This window comes from Piliocolobus tephrosceles, chromosome 12, assembly GCF_002776525.5.
Source record: "Piliocolobus tephrosceles isolate RC106 chromosome 12, ASM277652v3, whole genome shotgun sequence".
NCBI lineage: Eukaryota > Metazoa > Chordata > Mammalia > Primates > Cercopithecidae > Piliocolobus > Piliocolobus tephrosceles.
In genome coordinates this window covers 63,891,884-63,899,156 of record NC_045445.1, presented here as the reverse complement: position 1 = coordinate 63,899,156, position 7,273 = coordinate 63,891,884, and positions in this window count along the sequence as shown.

The window sequence follows — 7,273 nt, the reverse complement described above, 5'->3', positions numbered from 1 at the left end:
TATATAAAAGTTATAAAGTATATAATATATGTAGTATATATTCTACTGTATATTATATATATTATATATGCATAATATATAATATAATATGTAAAATATTTGTATATTATATATATTGTGTGTATACTTTACACATTATTTAGATTTTAATAGTTATTTCTTAATGTCATTTTCAATAATCTCAATCAGCATTGACATTACATTTAGTCATTTCTTAGTCCCATATGATCTGTGACAGTTCTCAGACATTTTCCTTTTGATAACTTTAAGAATTTTACATACTACTGGTGAGGCATTTTATAGAATATTGCTCAATTTTTTTTTTTTTTTTTTTTTAAGTTTGATTTGTTTTTTTGGCACTCGGAGGCTATGGGTTTTGGAGAAGACCACAGATACAAAGTGCCATTCATTACATCATATCAAGGATTTTATACATTTTTGTATTTTCTGGCACTGTAAGTTGCTTCAGGATAATTTTCGTGTATTTCTTACTCTAGTTCTAAAATCAGTTTTTACTACAAGTATTCCTGATTCTTTTATTGGAAAATTGTGTTAGAAACTAAAATCAGAACACTAGTCATGTCTGTTCTTACTGAGATGCTTTTGTTTCTAGGCCCTATCAGGGAATAAAAAAAAAATTTTACATATACTCACTCATGTATATACATATACCTTTATCTATTTCTGCATGTAACCAACTATGTTTATGTCAAGCTGATCATTAAAACATTATTTTACTGAGATATGACTGACACTTTAAAAGCCATCATTGCACTTAAGCTAATCATAAATTAATACTATAGTCTTCAACTCTATTATCACGTGGATTATTCTAGCCCACTTTCTTTGCATATCTGTAACCCCCAACTACAACAATGAAAAAGCTGGCTCATGTCAGTCAATATCAATTAACTTATTTGTTCAGTTCCAGTACAAGTGTATAGCGGTTTCAGTAGTGTTAACCCATGTGCCAATGGAAAATAACTTTATCAATTAGAATACAGTGTATGTGGATATTTGCTTTTGGTTTTTCAGTCTTATAGCTTTTTCATTTGCTTTTATAACTATTACCTCTTTGAGATATAATTCACATACCATGAAATTCGTCCCTTTAAAATGTACAAATTAGAAGTCTTTAGTATAGTCAGAAAATTATGCAGTCATTACCACTACCTAATTTTAGAAAATTATTATTACTTCAAAAAGAAACCCTGTACCCAATGGCCTCAGTGACCCCATTCCTTCTTCAACCAAGTCTTAGACAATCGTTAATTTACTTTTTGCCTCTACAGATTTGCCTTTGAATTGAATCATAAAAAAGTGGTCCTTTGTGAGAGTATTATTTTGCTTAGCACATCTTTTGATGTTCCTTCATGATCTCTAGCATTTATCGGTACTCCACTATTATTTTTTCTTGGTTAACTTTCAAAAAAATCATGTACCATATTTTTTAGCAGTTTAAGGCTAATAGAAAAAGAACAGAAGTATGTTTGTTACAATTGATGAGCCAATATTGATGCATTATTAACTGAAGTCCTCATTTTACATTAGAAGTCTCACTTTGTGTTTTACATTCTATGGGTTTGGACAAATGTATAATGACATATATCTACCATTATATTATCATACAGAATAGTTTCAGTGCCGTAAAAAGCCTATGTGCTCCATGTATTCCAGAAATTTCTACCAATCACTAATCTTTTTATTCTCAGAATAGTTTTGCTTTTTACAGAAGGTCATATCCTTTAAATTATACAGTTATGTTGCCTTCTCAGATTAGTTTATTTCACTTGGAAATATATATTTAAAGTTTTTCTATTTTTTTCCAATAGTTTTTAAAAAACCACTGAATATTCCATTGCATGCATATATGGCAGCTTGGTTACCTATACACCTATTAAAAACATTTTGGTTACTTTTAAATTTATTCCTTTATGAAAAAAGCTGCTATGAACAGTTATGTGCAGATTTTAGTGTAAACGTAAATTTTCCACTTCTATGGGTAAATACTAAGGAATAGAATTTCTGGGTCATATCGTAAGAGCATGTTTAGTTATACAAGAAATTGCCACTCTTTTTCCCAAATATCTGTACAATTTTGTATTTTCACTAGCAATAAATGAGAGTACCTGTTGTTACATATCCTCTTTATCATTTGATGTTGTCACTGTTTTAAATTTTGCCCATTCTAATATGTGTATAGTGGTATTCTATTGTTTTAATCTGCAATTCTCTAATGATATATTTTTATATGCTGATATGCAATTATGACATCTGTATGCCTTCTTAGGGAAGCTTTCTATTCATATTTTTAGATTATTTTTGATTTTTTTTCTTGAGACCTAAGTGTTTTTTTGCATATTTCAAGTATCAGTCATTTATCAATGTGTTTTGCAAATATGTTCTTTTAGTGGCTTTTCTTCTCATTCTCTTAACAGTATTTTTGATAGAGAGTAAGCTTTTAAATTTAATTGAGTCCAGTTTACCTACATTTTATTTCATGGATCAGGCTTTTTATCTTATATCTAATAAGGCATCACCAAATCCATGATCATTTAGAATTCTTCCTACATTTTTGCCAAGAGATTTTTTAGTTTTTTGTTTTGTGGTCATGTCAAATTTTTTTTTAACTTTTATTTTAAGATTGGGGGTACATGTGCAGGATTGTTATATAAGTAATTTGCGTGTCATGGGTTTTGGATGTACAGATCATATAGTTTTACATTTTACATTTAGTTCCATCATTTGTTTTTAGTTAATTTTTGTGAAAGAAGGAAAATTATTATTATTTTTGAACACATATGTCCAGTTTTCCAGCACCACTTCTTGAAAAGAATATTGTTTTCCCGTGAACTGCTTTCATTCTTTTATCAAAAATCAGTTGATAGTGTTAGTATGGACCTATTTTGGGGCTCTCTGTGCTGTTCTATTGAATCTACTTGTCCATTGTTAATATCACACTATTTTATTAATGCAGCTTTATAACGAGTATTGAAGTTATATAGTGTCTGTCATCCAACTTTGTTCTTGTTCAAAATTGTGTCAGCTATCCTATATCTTTTGTCATTCCATGTAAACTTTAGAATATTTGTCAATGTTCACAAAATACCTTATTTTCATTTTTATTGATTGTGTTGAATCTTGGAATCAAGGTAGGAAAACAGCCATCTTGACAATACTGAGTCTTTCTGTTCATGTTTCAGTTAGATACTCAGTTGTCTCTTTAATCACAGTTTTATAAATTTTTCATATAGAAATAACAAAATCTTGTCTATATTTTGTTAGCTTTGTGACTATTTCAGGATTTTTTAGATGGTAGAATGCATGGTATTGAGTTTTTAGTTTCAAATTCCATTGTTCATTGCTGGTACATGAAGCATCAATTGACTTTTGTATATTAACCTTGTATCCTAAAAACTTATTAAAACCCCAATTATTAAAACCTCATATCTGTCAGAATAAGTAGTATCCAAAAGATGGAAGATAACAAGTGTTGGCCAGGATGCGGAGAAAAGGAAACCCTGGTATACTGTCAGTTGGAATGTAAATTAGTACAGCCACTATGATAAGGAGTATGAAGTTTCTCTAAAAGCTAAAAATAGAATTATCATATGGTTCAGCAATACCTCTTCTGAGTATATATCCAAAGAAATTAACACCAGTATATTGAAGATAAGTCTGCACTCCCATTTTCATTGTCACATTATTCACAATATCCAAGATATGGAAACAACTTAAATGTCCACTAATGGATAAGTGGATAAAGAAAATGTGGTATATATACATAATGGGATGAAAAGGGGAATTCTGTCATGTTCAACAACATTAGTGAACCTGGAGGAAATTGTGTAAAGTGAAATAAGCCAGACTCAGAAGGATAAATACTGCATAATCTCACTTACATATGTTGAATCTAAAAGCATGTCACCTCATGGAAAGTAGAGAGTACAATGGTGATTACCAGAGGCTTGGAATGCGGGTGGGGAAAGGGAAAATACTGGTCAAAGGGTACAAAGTTTTAGACAAGAGCAATAAATTTTAGTGACCAGTTTCATAGCATGATGATGACTACAGTTAATAATAATTTATATTTCAAAATTCCTAGAAGAGTTAATGTTAAAAGTTCTGCACACACAAAATTGAAAATTAGGCAAGGTGAAAGATAAGTTAATTAGCTTGATTTAATTATTCTACAATGGTTTATCAAAATATCACACTGTACTCCATAAGCATATAATTACTGTAAATTAAAAATAAAACATAATAGAAAATACATTTGTTAGAGTGTGCTTTATGCTCAAAACTGTGTTGTATCCTGGCGAATGTTCTGTGTGGAATTAGGAAGCATGTGTATTATGCTGCTGCTGGATAAAATGTTCTATAAATATCAATTACATATAGTTTAATGGTGGTTCTGCTCTGTTCAACTGTATCATTACTATTTTTCTGCCTGCTAGATCTGGCAATTACTGATAGAGAAGTGTTGAAATGTTCAACTATAATGCTGAATTTGTCTATTCCTCCTTGCAGATCCTGGTATGTTGTGATACTTTGGCGTTAGGCACATACATTTTATGGATTGTTATTTCTACTTAAAGGATTGACCCAGACTTGAACTCCTGAGCTCAAATGATCTGCCCAACTCAGCCTCCCAAAGTGCTGGGATTACAGGCATGAGCCACTGTGCCAGGCTCCTCCCCACTTTACAGGCTCCAGTGTCTATTGTTTCCATCTTTATGTCCATGTGTATTTATTGTTTCTCTCTCACTCTTAAGTGAAAACATGTGTTATTTGATTTTCTGTTTCTGTATTGTTTCACTTAAGAAAATGTCCCCCAGCTGCATCCATGTTCCTGGAAAGGACATAATTTCATTCTTTTTAATGGCTGTGTAGCATTCCTTCATGTGTATGGGCCGAATTTTCATTATCCATTTTTCCATTGATGAACATGTAGGTTGATTTCATGTCTTTGCTATTGTAAATAGTTCTGTGACAAACATACAAGTTTCTTTTTCTTTGGGGAGATACCTAATAGTGGGATTGCTTGATCAAATGGTAGCTCTATTTTTAGTTCTCTGAGAAATTTCCATACTGTTTTCCATGGAGGTTGTACTAATATGCATACCCACTAACAGTGAATAAACAGCCCCTTTTTCCTGCATCCACAAAAACATCTTTTTTTTTTTTTTTTTTTTTTTTTACTTTTAAATAATAGTCGCTTTGAGTGGTATGAGATGGTATCTAATTGTGGTTTTGATTTGCATTTCTCTGATGCTTAATGATGTTGAGCATTTTTTTTCATATGTTTCTTGACTGCTTGTATGCTTTCTTTTGAGAAGTGTCATTTTATGTCCTTTTCCCACTTTTTAATAGAGTTCTTTTTTATTTTTTGTTGATTAGTTTGTTTCTTATAAATTATTTATTTTAGTCCTTTATAGGATGTATAGTTTGTGAATACTTTCTCTCATTCTGTAGGTTGTCTGTGTACTCTGTTGATAGTTTATTTTGATGTGAAGAATCTCTTTAGTTTAAGTTCCGTTTGTCAATTTTTATTTTGTTGCACTTGCTATTGAGGTCTTAGTCATAAATTATTTTCCTAGGCCAATGTCCAGAAGAGTTTTTCCTAGATTTCTTCTATGATTTTTGTAGTTCAAGTCTCATATTCAAGTCTTTAATCTTTAGTTGATTTTTGTATACAGTGAGAGATAGGGGTCCACTTCTACTCTTTTGCATATGGCTAGCCAGTTTTCCCAGCACCATTTATTGAATAGGTTGCACTTTCTTTCAACATTGTTTATTTTTGTTGACATTGTCAAACATCAATAAGATGCAGCTGTGTGGCTTTATTGCTGGGTTCTCAAGTCTTTTCCGTTGGTATGTGTGTCTGATTTTGTAGTTGTACCATGCTCTTCTGGTTACTATAACCTTGTAGAATAGTATAAATTTGGGTGATGTGGAATCTCCTGCTTTGTTCTGTTTGCTTAGGATTGCTTTGGCTATTTGGGCTCCTTTTTTGGTTCCATATGAATTTTAGAATTTTTTTTCTAATTCTGTGAATGACGGTAATTTGATAAAAATTGCATTGGCTCTGTAGATTGCTCTTGGCAGTATGGCCATTTTATCAATATTGATTCATCCAATCCTTGAACATGAAACTTTTCTTTTTTCATTTGTTTATATCATCTGTGGTTTATTTCAGCAATGCTTTGTGGTTCCCCTTTTGGAGGTTTTTCACCTACTTGGTTAAATGTATTCCTAAGTATCATTTTTTTGGTGGCTATTGTAAATGGCATTGCATCCTTGATTTGGTTCTCAACTTGAATGTCATTGTTGTATGTTGCTATTAATATTTGTATATAGATTTTGTACTCTAAACCTTTACTGAAGTTTCTTATTACGTCTAGGATTCTTTTTCAGGAATCTTTAGGGTTTTCTAGGTATGGGATCATGTCATTGATGATCCTTAGATAATGTTACTTCCTCTTTTCCTATATGGATGTCTTTTTTTTTCCTCTTGCCTGATTGCTCTGGCTAGGAATTCCAGTACTATGTTGAATAGGACTGGTGAAAATTGACATACTTATCTTTTCCTGTTTTTTAGGGGGAATACCTCCAACTTTTGCCCATTCAGTATGATGTTGACTGTGGGTTTGTCATATATGACTCTTATTATTTTGAGATATGTTCCCTGTATGCCTAGTTTGTTGAAAGGTTCTTTTTTTTTATCATGAAGGGATGTTGGATTTTATCAAATGTTCTTTCAGCATCTATTGAGATAATATTTTTTTTTCAATTCTATTTATGCAGTGAATCACATATGTTGATTTGCATATGTTAAAGCATCCTTGCATTTCTGGAATACAGCCCAATTTATGCTGCTATATTCAATTTGCTAGTATTTTTGTGAGGACTTTTGTGACTAGGTTCATCAGGAATATTGACCTGTAGTGTCCAATTTTTGTTTTGTCCTTGCCAGATTTGGTATCTGGAAGAAAATGGTTTTATAGGATAGTTTAGAGAGGAATCCCCTCTCCTTGAATCTGTCTGAGTCAGGGATTTTTTTTGGTGGATATATTTTTTTGTTACTGATTCAGTTTTGTAACTTATTATTGGTCTGTTCAGTATTTTAGTTTCTTCCTGGTTCACTCTTGGGAGGTTGTGCATCTCCAGTAATTTATCCATTTCCTCTAGGTTATCTACTTTGTGCCCATAGAAATATTCCTAATAGTCTCTGAGGATCTTTTTATTTCTGTGGTATCAATTTTAGTGTCAC